Raw genomic sequence first — 14122 nt, 5'->3', positions numbered from 1 at the left:
ATCAGCCGCTGACAGCCTGATCGCTGGGACCCGCTGTGTACAGTTACGGGAGCTCGCACTTATGCGAGTGCGAGCTCCCGTCAAATCTCATTCCTTGGGAGATGATGCCAAATGGCAGCGCTGAGGATCAACAGAGCCTCTCTGCTGCCGCCAATGTGCATTAGTCGGTCGGCAAGAGGTTAAACAATGCTCTCTTTTAGTGCTACTTAATAATGATAATGGTGGATAACAGCAACAAGAATAATCATCATTACTAATGACTTTTGCACGATATTCACATTTTTTGAGTTTCACCTGTACATTTCATCATTGCTTTTTTTGCCCAAAACACAATTTCTCTAGTATTGCCTTTCTCAGCTTTGGAATGGCCTGGATAATAATAAAGGCTTTTGTGGATGGAAAACATGTAACTATAAACCATAACGTCAGGGTTTTAAAGTCAAAAGAAACATTTTTTTCTGCTGCAAAAAATACAATTTCAAAACTGCAGAAGAATATGGAGGATGTCAGAAACAAAATCATGGTTTTTGTTGCATTGACGAGGGTTTGGCTGTTGGGACGATTGTCTCCAGAGACATTGTGGTTCATTGTTTGTAAATGTCTGATAAGAGACACTGTTGTGATTGCAGTGGAGACAACAGCCAGTGTGAAGGGCAGACAACTACCCAGCAGAGCTGCTATTGCTGTGTATGCTGGATCCAAGACAAGTATTACTCCAGAAAATGTAGTTTCCAGTGTACTGTTGGACTGAGGTTGCATCTGAAGTGACATGTGCATCGTCCAGATACAGGGGACACTTATGACAACTGAACCAACTGCTGTAAAAAGAAGAATATGTGGCAGGAAGGATGAGAGGAATCGTCTTGACACAACAATGAGCTGATGGCTGGTGTTGACTATAGTGGTGCAATAGTAAGCACACAACCAGCCAGTCAGCCAGAAGCTGCAATGCATGCAAGTCAGATTCAAGGCAATTAATGTATAAGACAATTCCGTAGCAATAAGCCAGCGGGGCCAAAATACAGACAGGAAGGTCTGTACCATGAAGAACAGCTGCATGAACACATTGACCAGCCCCATGGCAAAATAAATCAGAGTGCCAGCATTTGTAACCAGGTCATTTTTCAAGCTTTTAAGATTGAGGAACACAATGCAGCTGTTCAAGGACAGCCCCACAACTTGCACGGCAGTGATGATGGTGACAAAAATGAGTTCTGTAACTGCAGCCATTACGATGATCATTGATATGCTCAGTAGACGCTGTTCATGGTTTTTTTAAGATCTCTGGAAAGTGAAATTTTAGATTGCCATGCAAATGATCTGCACATATTGGTTCATACTTTCCATTGCAGTCTTGCTTTCCTCTTTTCACAGAGACATTAAAGTGAACTTGAGGTGAAAATGAACTGATGAGATAAACAATTGTATTTATCCTGCTACTCCCGAAAATGGCTCTTTTTTAGCTATCCAATGGTTTTAATTTAGATGTAGATTGAATTTTTTGCTGTCTCTGCTCATTGGCAGCCTATTTTTTTTTTCATTATAATCCAATTTTATTGAATTTTTAGAAAAGTAATTAAGTACAGTGAGGTAACATTCCAATAAAGTCTGATAATCTTAGACAATAGGAAAATATAGAACACAAATAACATTAAGATCAATATCTTACAATGTATATAATAAATTGGCATTGTAACAGAGGAAGACCAACCTAGTCTGAACATCTACAAGTACTAAAATAATTGGCAAACTATCATCATACCAGTCACTGTCACTCATAACCTATTATAGGCTGACAGTAAGATGGTAAGGTGGATGGGTGACCTATGCTGCCTGTTCCTATCAGTGGGACCTAGGAGAGGAACCTTGAACAGCAGGTATTGCTGTGGTTTCTGTAAGTACAAGAGGGGTAAGGTAGGTTTGATGTGTGCCTAAGACCTCTTATATTACTTTAACCTGCAAGGAGAGCACATATCTTATTAATTAGAATACAACTTGATAGGGTGTTGAAACTCTTAGTAGACATATGTCTAACGTTGAAAATGAACAACAATCGATATTAAACCAACTTAGACGGGAGAAAGAACAAAAACAAACTAGACTAGATAAGCATGGCTCCGGTACAAAATGGATAGCTTGATAAGTAGAAGTTGAAGGGTGTATAAACTGAATCCCCACACACTTTTTCAATATGTATCATTAAGCTATAGGGGAAGAGGACCAATTCTCCGGGAGTACAAAAAAAATGCTATTAATTGGCAGCCTATAAAGTGACCCTAAATAAAAAAAAAAAACATGAACTATTAACCTTTTTCTATCCCCCTCTGCTCTCAGATGTCGCATTCTGCCAGGAAAACCTTCATGGCTGTAATTTGTTTATTAGTGATATTTACTATATTCCTCAAGGTAGCCTCATGTACATGATGTATGGATGTGTATCTTGATGATTAAAGGATGCATTTACATATAAAGAGGCCATCTAATCAATGGCTACGTTATGGTGAATATTTTATTTTGTTTTAATTATTCCAAACTGGATTCCATATTTCTTCCCCCTCTTTAGCTAGTAATAAGCATAACCCCAGGTTCATGCTTCAGTTAACAACCTCAGTTGTAGACAGTCACACGTGACCAGTTCAAATCTAACAAATAAATTAACACAATCATTAAGAAGTTTATACGGAAAGTTTTTAGCAATTACCTGTAATGAGTCTATGCCTTCATTATATATAATGCTGAACCTATTCTGGTTTTAGGTCCCACACTTGTGAGCACCTGTGCATGCTGCAGCCAGTGTGGCCAAGAAAATGTAGCACAAGGATGGAGGTAAGGAAGACTTGAGATTTTCTTTCTGTTTTTACTTTTCATTGAACTGGTCCTTAAGGAACCAGAGACTGCTGGTACAGAAATCGTTAAAGGGGTTCTTCCGCGAAATAGGAAAAAAATAAAAAGTGGTTTATTTATAAACTATTAAAAATCTTCCTCAAATAGTGCGAAAAGTGTTTTTAAAAAATGAATAGTTTCATCAAAGTAACACATAATGTAATCAGTGACGGATGTCGGCCAGGGAGGCTAATCCATTTGTTAGGTTTTTTTTTTTTTTTTACTATAGTATCACAAACATAACTGCTGCGTACCTAGTTGTCAGTTTTGTAGTCCGTTGCTGTCAGGAATGGCTCTTACAATTAGAATAACGGCTGTATCTCCCGGAGCTCTGCGCAGTTATTTATTTTAGTTTCACAGAGAGAGAGGACCCCGGAAGCAATGAATCAGGCAGAGGGAGGGCAGCTGATCAGAGAGAACGTACGGTGTCTATGCAGCGAGTGATCTCTTTGTCGCTGCAAGATTTATTGGTTTGTGTTGTTTTCTTATTAACTTTTAGCTGCCTGGAGAACTCAAGTTCACTGTTACACAGTTACACAGTGAATCATGCCATCTGATTCTTTTTATGTCATCTTTACTTTTCTAAAAAAGTTGATGTCATTTGTAATAAAGTTTGTAATGGATGGCTATATATATATATATATATATATATATATATATATATATATATACGTACGTTCTCTCTGATCAGCTGCCCTCCCTCTGCCTGATTCATTGCTTCCAGGGTCCTCTCTCTCTGTGAAACTAAAATAAATAACTGCGCAGAGCTCCGGGAGATACAGCCGTTATTCTAATTGTAAGAGCCATTCCTGACAGCAACGGACTACAAAACTGACAACTAGGTACGCAGCAGTTATGTTTGTGATACTATAGTAAAAAAAAAAAAAAAAACCCTAACAAATGGATTAGCCTCCCTGGCCGACATCCGTCACTGAGTACATTATGTGTTACTTTGATGAAACTATTCATTTTTTAAAAACACTTTTCGCACTATTTGAGGAAGATTTTTAATAGTTTATAAATAAACCACTTTTTATTTTTTTCCTATTTCGCGGAAGAACCCCTTTAAGGAAAGTGCCTGTGATGATCGCTGCTGCAGCAGCTGTTGCTGGAAGTAGTAGTGCTGCAGCTCAGGCAGTTCTGATCTCTTTCCATGCAAACTGCATAGCTTTGTCTGTCTTTCCCTGCTGTCAGCTTGTGACTGATTATCATTCACCTGTGTGGGAATCTGCATGTCTGCTCCCATTGGATGACCTCAGTATAAAGATCTGCTTCCTGCAGGGTTTCCTTGGGTTTTCATAGCTTCAGCTTAAGCCTGCCTTGCTGTCGCTTTAGCCCCCGATCGTGTTTCTTGTTATAAAGATACTTTGCTGGTCTTTGCATCATATATTGGTTCATTGCCAATATATATGCATGCCAGCACGTTTATTATTTTCCTTGTATTTGTGTTACGTTGATACATCAGTGTCGCTGATGTATACGTACACGAACTGTTTATATCCTGTGTGCAGTTAGTCAGCTTTCCAGCACGTTTTGGTAGGTTGCGCGTACCGTGACCACCCGTGCTGAGGTAGTTACCCTGCTCCTGGTTACCGTTTGTGGATTGCGTTCATCTCTGCGAAGAGATAACGAATCCTTCTGAATCCTGTCCTGTTACCGTTTGTGGATTGCGTTCATCTCTGCGAAGAGATAGCGAATCCTTCTGAGTCCTGTCCCCTGTATTACTCCAGTCTTAGTCAGCGTTCCTGCTTATGTCATATATCGGTTCATTGCCGATATATACATATGTTAGTCAGACGTTACAAATAGTTTCATTGATAGCTGTAATTGTAATACGCTAGGAAAACATACTTATTGTATATTTATCTGTGTTACGTTCATCTATCTTAATCCTGCTATTTTCTGACTATCCTGTCCTGTCTTTGTGAGGCACGCCATCGCCGCATCGCATTGGCTGCCTCATTCCAGTCTGTCTGGTTTTGGACGCTTGCTGTCGCTAAGTAGCCGCTAGCTAGCAAGCGTTCATTCTGTCTTCCTGTCCTGATCTCCTCAGTTCTGGTTTATGCGCTCAGCGCTACTTTGCGCTGAGACGTTATAACGAAAGCATTGTTTGTGGCTGTCAGATCTGCACCGGCTCTGTGCGCCACAATCTCCTATTGGAGTCAGTCCTCCCCTCCACTATACTAGGGATAGACTGTTTCCTTGTGCTAGTGTGTGTACCTCCTTCACGCCAGCTCAGGCGTTGCATGCTGACTGTGGAGAATACACCACCAAGCCTTACAGTGCCAGCACAGCTGCTGTTAGCATTGCTGATAAGGGTGATCACTGCACCTGGAGACATCATGATGTTGATGATAATATGCTCTAGAGCTGTCTGTTTGTGGTTATTAGATCTCCAGCAAGTGAAATACTTGTTTGCTGTAAATAATCAGCAAGTATTGGTTGCTACTTTCCATAGCAGCCTTGCTGTCCTTTTTCTACAGGAGCATGCTAGATGGACCTGCATAACTGATCCTTAAAACATATAACATAAAGTAAACTTTTTTCTTGTATCAGTTGGATATACACTTTGGAATGAATTCCATCACAGTGGCATAGTGGTTAGCACTCTTGCCTTGCAGCAGTGAATCACAGCCAGAGAACCATCTGCATGGAGTTTGTATGTTCTCCCCATGTCTGTGGGGGGTTCCTCCAGGCACTCTGGTTTCCTCACACATCCTAAAAACATACAGATATGTTAATTTGCTTCCAACTAAATTGGCCCGAGACAACAATACATACACTACATAATATAGTGTATTATATATTCGGAGGGGCTCACAATCTAATCCCTACCTTAGTCGTGTGACTAAGGTAGGGATTAGATTGTGAGCCCCTCCGAAGCACAGTTAAGTGACAAGACAATATACTCTGTACAGAGCTGCAAAAGATGTCAGCACCCATAAATAATAAATATTAATAATAATTATTCTGCCTATCTTGACCACCGATTAGGTCCTGACATATAACTAAGCCAACTATTGGAACACACAATAATTCATAGATTAATACCTGAATACCTTAGCAGATGAGTTTGTTTAGTTGTTAGTTATTTTTGAGCTATTTGTTTGAACAGTAGCTTGTTACAACGCAAGGTTAGTTAGACTTCGGAGATTCACACAACACCATCTCTTATCCACCAGGCAACACAAATCATCACCAGATACACATTCCAAGTCCATGGAATCATGTAAAAGACGAATGTGGAAATTAACACAGGTGCCAAAAGGATTAAAAAAAAAAAAAAACTTTTTAAAAAATGGGGAAGGCAGTGAGGAGGCAGTGGTGGACTTACCTCTTCCAAGCAGACACAAAAACAGGTTGATATTTTATCAACAAGCAAATGTATTTAAATATATACACTCCAACAGGTCAAAGTAACGCATTTTGCAGGTGTAGTCAAGCTTCATCAGGCGACGGGGATGGAGCATTCAGCAACAAGTGTCTATGACTCAGCCTAGTGCCACAGCCTATTTTTATGCTTTTGGCGCCTCTATTCATTTCCACATTGTTTGAGCCCACCCATGGTAGAAGGGTGCTAACCCTTTGTTTCCAGATCTACAGAGAGCGACTTCTTAATCCTGAGTGGGGACAGGTCTAATCTCCCCACCTACATCTACAGTGGTTGTCTTATTGGTAACTAGTGTTGGGCGAACATCTAGATGTTCGGGTTCGGGCCGAACAGGCCGAACATGGCCGCGATGTTCGGGTGTTCGAGCCGAACTCCGAACATAATGGAAGTCAATGGGGACCCGAACTTTTGTGCTTTGTAAAGCCTCCTTACATGCTACATACCCCAAATTTACAGGGTATGTGCACCTTGGGAGTGGGTACAAGAGGAAAATTTTTTTTAGCAAAAAGAGCTTATAGTTTTTGAGAAAATCGATTTTAAAGTTTCAAAGGGAAAACTGTCTTTTAAATGCGGGAAATGTCTGTTTTCTTTGCACAGGTAACATGCTTTTTGTCGGCATGCAGTCATAAATGTAATACATATAAGAGGTTCCAGGAAAAGGGACCGGTAACGCTAACCCAGCAGCAGCACACGTGATGGAACAGGAGGAGGGTGGCGCAGGAGGAGAAGGCCACGCTTTGAGACACAACAACCCAGGCCTTGCATGAGGACAAGAAGCGTGCGGATAGCAATTTGCATTTTGTCGCCATGCAGTCATAAATGTAATACAGATGAGAGGTTCAATAAACAGGGACCGGAAACGCTAACCCATCACACATGTTCATTGTTCATGTTACTTGGTTGGGGTCCGGGAGTGTTGCGTAGTCGTTTCCAATCCAGGATTGATTCATTTTAATTTGAGTCAGACGGTCTGCATTTTCTGTGGAGAGGCGGATACGCCGCCGATCTGTGACGATGCCTCCGGCAGCACTGAAACAGCGTTCCGACATAACGCTGGCTGCCGGGCAAGCCAGCACCTCTATTGCGTACATTGCCAGTTTGTGCCAGGTGTCTAGCTTCGATACCCAATAGTTGAAGGGTGCAGATGGATTGTTCAACACAGCTACGCCATCTGACATGTAGTCCTTGACCATCTTCTCCAGGCGATCGGTGTTGGAGGTGGATCTGCACGCTTGCTGTTCTGTGTGCTGCTGCATGGGTGTCAGAAAATTTTCCCACTCCAAGGACACTGCCGATACCATTCCCTTTTGGGCACTAGCTGCGGCTTGTGTTGTTTGCTGCCCTCCTGGTCGTCCTGGGTTTGCGGAAGTCAGTCTGTCGGCATACAACTGGCTAGAGGAGGGGGAGGATGTCAATCTCCTCTCTAAAGTCTCCACAAGGGCCTGCTGGTATTCTTCCATTTTGACCTGTCTGGCTCTTTCTTCAAGCAGTTTTGGAACATTGTGTTTGTACCGTGGATCCAGAAGGGTATAAACCCAGTAATTGGTGTTGTCCAGAATGCGCACAATGCGTGGGTCGCGTTCAATGCAGTCCTAGGCCGAAGAGGTCATAGCCTAGGGTCACAAAACCTGTTTATTTGGGCAATTTCAATGGTGGCGAGTCTGACATACATAAATCGCAGACCCCATCTTTGGAATCCAAATTGGTAAAATCCCCCATAGGCTTTCATTGGGCCTCCTATTTACAGTTCCAAAATCTCACATCTTTTCAAAGGGCAATGGCTCAGCAGTACCAAATTTTCTAGCATTGTAGGGACCCTCAGGGGGAACATGACTGGTGAGTTTCGGGCCCCTAGGCCGAAGAGGTCATAGCCTAGGGTCACAAAAACCTGTTTATTTGGGCTATTTCAATGGTAGTGATGGTGACGTACATAAATCTCAGCCATGGCCGTTAGCAACGTCTGAATTTCACGAAATGTCTCATGCAGGTAGAAGACATATTGTTAGACTTGGATTCCAAAGATGAGGTCCCTACATCTCTGCAAACCAGAGTTACAGGGGTCCAAAATTGGTAAAATCCCCCATAGGCTTTCATAGGGCCTCCTATTTACAGTTCCAAAACCTCACATCTTTTCAAAGGGCATTTGCTCAGCAGTGGCAAATTTTCTAGCATTGTAGGGACCTTCAGGGGGAACATGACTGGTGAGTTTCGGGCCCCTAGGCCGAAGAGGTCATAGCCTAGGGTCACAAAAACCTGTTTATTTGGGCTATTTCAATGGTAGTGATGGTGACGTACATAAATCTCAGCCATGGTCGTTAGCAACGTCTGAATCTCACGAAATGTCTCATGCAGGTAGAAGACATATTGTTAGACTTGGATTCCAAAGATGGGGTCCCTACATCTCTGCAAACCAGATTTACAGGGGTCCAAAATTGGTAAAATCCCCCATAGGATTTCATTGCCTCCCTATTTCACTTTCCAAAATCTCACATCTTTTCAAAGGGCAATGGCTCAGCAGTACCAAATTTTCTAGCATTGTAGGGACCCTTAGGGGGAACATGACTGGTGAGTTTCAGGCCCCTAGGCCGAAGAGGTCATAGCCTAGGGTCACAAAAACCTGTTTATTTGGGATATTTCAATGGTAGTGATGGTGACGTACATAAATCTCAGCCATGGCCGTTAGCAACGTCTGAATTTCACGAAATGTCTCATGCAGGTAGAAGACATATTGTTAGACTTGGATTCCAAAGATGGGGTCCCTACATCTCTGCAAACCAGAGTTACAGGGGTCCAAAATTGGTAAAATCCCCCATAGGATTTCATTGCCTCCCTATTTCACTTTCCAAAATCTCACATCTTTTCAAAGGGCAATGGCTCAGCAGTACCAAATTTTCTAGCATTGTAGGGACCCTTAGGGGGAACATGACTGGTGAGTTTCGGGCCCCTAGGCCGAAGAGGTCATAGCCTAGGGTCACAAAAACCTGTTTATTTGGGCTATTTCAATGGTAGTGATGGTGACGTACATAAATCTCAGCCATGGCCATTAGCAACGTCTGAATTTCACGAAATGTCTCATGCAGGTAGAAGACATATTGTTAGACTTGGATTCCAAAGATGGGGTCCCTACATCTCTGCAAACCAGAGTTACAGGGGTCCAAAATTGGTAAAATCCCCCATAGGCTTTCATTGCCTCCCTATTTCACTTTCCAAAATCTCACATCTTTTCAAAAGGCAATGGCTCAGCAGTACTAAATTTTCTAGCATTGTAGGGACCCTTAGGGGGATCATGACTGGTGAGTTTTGCCACTGCTGAGCCATTGCCCTTTGAAATGGTGTGAGATTTTGGAACGGTAAATAGGAGGCCCAATGAAAGCCTATGGGGGATTTTACCAATTTTGGACCCCTGTAACTCTGGTTTGCAGAGATGTAGGGACCCCATCTTTGGAATCCAAGTCTAACAATATGTCTTCTACCTGCATGAGACATTTCGTGAAATTCAGACGTTGCTAACGGCCATGGCTGAGATTTATGTACGTCACCATCACTACCATTGAAATAGCCCAAATAAACAGGTTTTTGTGACCCTAGGCTATGACCTCTTCGGCCTAGGGGCCCGAAACTCACCAGTCATGTTCCCCCTAAGGGTTCCTACAATGCTAGAAAATTTGGTACTGCTGAGCCATTGCCCTTTGAAAAGATGTGAGATTTTGGAAAGTGAAATAGGGAGGCAATGAAATCCTATGGGGGATTTTACCAATTTTGGACCCCTGTAACTCTGGTTTGCAGAGATGTAGGGACCCCATCTTTGGAATCCAAGTCTAACAATATGTCTTCTACCTGCATGAGACATTTCGTGAGATTCAGACGTTGCTAACGGCCATGGCTGAGATTTATGTACGTCACCATCACTACCATTGAAATATCCCAAATAAACAGGTTTTTGTGACCCTAGGCTATGACCTCTTCGGCCTAGGGGCCCGAAACTCACCAGTCATGTTCCCCCTAAGGGTCCCTACAATGCTAGAAAATTTGCCACTGCTGAGCAATTGCCCTTTGAAAAGATGTGAGATTTTGGAAATGTAAATAGGAGGCCCAATGAAAGCCTATGGGGGATTTGACCAATTTTGGACCCCTGTAACTCTGGTTTGCAGAGATGTAGGGACCCCATCTTTGGAATCCAAGTCTAACAATATGTCTTCTACCTGCATGAGACATTTTGTGAAATTCAGACGTTGCTAACGGCCATGGCTGAGATTTATGTACGTCACCATCACTACCATTGAAATAGCCCAAATAAATAGGTTTTTGTGACCCTAGGCTATGACCTCTTCGGCCCAGGGGCCTGAAACTCACCAGTCATGTTCCCCCTAAGGGTCCCTACAATGCTAGAAAATTTGCCACTGCTGAGCAATTGCCCTTTGAAAAGATGTGAGATTTTGGAAAGTGAAATAGGGAGGCAATGAAAGCCTATGGGGGATTTTACCAATTTTGGACCCCTGTAACTCTGGTTTGCAGAGATGTAGGGACCCCATCTTTGGAATCCAAGTCTAACAATATGTCTTCTACCTGCATGAGACATTTCGTGAGATTCAGACGTTGCTAACGGCCATGGCTGAGATTTATGTACGTCACCATCACTACCATTGAAATAGCCCAAATAAACAGGTTTTTGTGACCCTAGGCTATGACCTCTTCGGCCTAGGGGCCCGAAACTCACCAGTCATGTTCCCCCTAAGGGTCCCTACAATGCTAGAAAATTTGCCACTGCTGAGCAATTGCCCTTTGAAAAGATGTGAGATTTTGGAACTGTAAATAGGAGGCCCAATTAAAGCCTATGGGGGATTTTACCAAATTTGGAGCCCTGTAACTCTGGTTTGCAGAGATGTAGGGAACCCATCTTTAGAGCCCAAGTCTAACAATATTTCTTCTACCTGCATGAGACATTTCGTGAGATTCAGACGTTGCTAACGGCCATTGCTGCGATTTATGTACGTCAGACTCGCCACCATTGAAATTGCCCAAATAAACAGGTTTTTGTGACCCTAGGCTATGAGTTCTTCGGCCTAGGACTGCATTGAACGCGACCCACGCATTGTGCGCATTCTGGACAACACCAATTACTGGGTTTATACCCTTCTGGATCCACGGTACAAACACAATGTTCCAAAACTGCTTGAAGAAAGAGCCAGACAGGTCAAAATGGAAGAATACCAGCAGGCCCTTGTGGAGACTTTAGAGAGGAGATTGACATCCTCCCCCTCCTCTAGCCAGTTGTACGCCGACAGACTGACTTCCGCAAACCCAGGACGACCAGGAGGGCAGCAAACAACACAAGCCGCAGCTAGTGCCCAAAAGAGAATGGTATCGGCAGTGTCCTTGGAGTGGGAAAATTTTCTGACACCCATGCAGCAGCACACAGAACAGCAAGCGTGCAGATCCACCTCCAACACCGATCGCCTGGAGAAGATGGTCAAGGAATACATGTCAGATGGCGTAGCTGTGTTGAACAATCCATCTGCACCCTTCAACTATTGGGTATCGAAGCTAGACACCTGGCACAAACTGGCAATGTAAGCAATAGAGGTGCTGGCTTGCCCGGCAGCCAGCGTTATGTCGGAACGCTGTTTCAGTGCTGCCGGAGGCATCGTCACAGATCGGCGGCATATCCGCCTCTCCACAGAAAATGCAGACCGTCTGACTCAAATTAAAATGAATCAATTCTGGATTGGAAACGACTACGCAACACTCCCGGACCCCAACCAAGTAACATGAACAATGAACATGTGTGATGGGTTAGCGTTTCCGGTCCCTGTTTATTGAACCTCTCATCTGTATTACATTTATGACTGCATGGCGACAAAATGCAAATTGCTATCCGCACGCTTCTTGTCCTCATGCAAGGCCTGGGTTGTTGTGTCTCAAAGCGTGGCCTTCTCCTCCTGCGCCACCCTCCTCCTGTTCCATCACGTGTGCTGCTGCTGGGTTAGCGTTACCGGTCCCTTTTCCTGGAACCTCTTATATGTATTACATTTATGACTGCATGCCGATAAAAAGCATGTTACCTGTGCAAAGAAAACAGACATTTCCCGCATTTAAAAGACAGTTTTCCCTTTGAAATTTTAAAATCGATTTTCTCAAAAACTATAAGCTCTTTTTGCTAATTTTTTTTTCCTCTTGTACCCACTCCCAAGGTGCACATACCCTGTAAATTTGGGGTATGTAGCATATAAGGAGGCTTTACAAAGCACGAAAGTTCGGGTCCCCATTGACTTCCATTATGTTCGGAGTTCAGCTCGAACACCCGAACATCGCGGCCATGTTCGGCCCGAACCCGAACATCTAGATGTTCGCCCAACACTACACGTGACCCGTTCGGCCAATCACAGCGCTAGCCAAACGTTCGGGTAACGTTCGGCCATGCGCTCTTAGTTCGGCCATATGGCCGAACAGTTTGGCCAAACACCATAAGGTGTTCGGCCGAACTCGAACATCACCCGAACAGGGTGATGTTCTGCAGAACCCGAACAGTGGCGAACACTGTTCGCCCAACACTAGTGGTAACCCATGTTTGTGAGTATAACTTTACATACTTGCCTCTCATTACCCACATCAATCCAGTACATACTGCACTATATTAGGCTCTCGGTGTAATGTCTTAATTTCCTTGTTGCAAGTTCATGTGAAAGAAGAGAATTAGTGTTGTTGGGAGTAAAATATATATTGCAAAGGGAGTGTGGCAATATGGCTTACAGGTGGCCATTTTGTTAAAGAGAACCCGAGGTGTGTTTAAAGAATGTTATCTGCATACAGAGGCTGGATCTGCCTATACAGCCCAGCCTTGCTATCCCAAACCCCTGTACTCTGCAATCCCTCATAAATCACAGCCGTGCTGTGAGGCTGTGTTTACATCTGTAGTGTCAGTCTCAGCTGCTCCCCCGCCTCCTGCATAGCTCCGGTCCCTGCCCCCGTCCCTTCCCTCCAATCAGCAGGGAGGGAAGGGATGCAGGCGGGGACTGGAGTTCTGCAGGAGGCGGGGAGAGCAGCAGACTGACACTATAGAGATAAACACAGCCAGCTCTGACAAGTTGTTTGTCAGCAGCGTGGCTGTGATTTATGAGGAATTGCAGAGTGCAGGGGGACCTTAGGGGGGTTTGGGATAGCAACAGAGGCTGGTCTGTATAGGCAGATCCAGCCTCTGTATGCAGATAATAATCTTCAAACCCACCTCGGGTTCTCTTTAAGTCAGTTTTGCTTCATTACAGAGGATCCTCGTGGATTGCTGCAGATGCCTTAGGAAGTGAGGCCTTCTGAAAAACCTGAGCTCAGCTTCCTTACTGATAACAGAGATATTCCTGAAGCTCCTCTTTCCTTCTACAATCGGATTCCCCCTTCCATTCAGATTTTATTCCCTACAGTTGCCAGTGAACTAAGTGTTTAGGAAGGATGTGGGAAATATAGTGCAGGTGTAGAGCTGCTATTAGTATTGCTAGTGTAGGCGGGGCAGAGTGTGATGCTGTAGTGGGGATAAGCAGGACAATTTCACAAAAGCATTTTTTGCGGTCAAAAATGGCAAATTTGCACAAGGCAGGATTTACACAAATATGCGGCCTAAATTCAACAGGAGGCAAAGTTGGCTATTTACCTTCCTGCAGCATTCTCCTCCAATAGCATAGTTGCATGAGCATCAATTTTGACAAGCATTTTAGAAAACATGCTCATCATTTTTTTCCAGCTAAATCCAAAGCAATGTCTTAGACTTTTGCAAATAAATTAACACAAATATTCAATTTTTTCTTGAAGAGACACTGTAAAAGAAAAACCTCCCCTGGGAGGTACTCACCTCGGGAG

This window comes from Hyperolius riggenbachi, chromosome 7 (genome assembly GCF_040937935.1).
Source record: "Hyperolius riggenbachi isolate aHypRig1 chromosome 7, aHypRig1.pri, whole genome shotgun sequence".
NCBI classification, from domain to species: Eukaryota; Metazoa; Chordata; class Amphibia; order Anura; family Hyperoliidae; genus Hyperolius; species Hyperolius riggenbachi.
Note: the sequence above shows the minus strand (reverse complement) of the source record.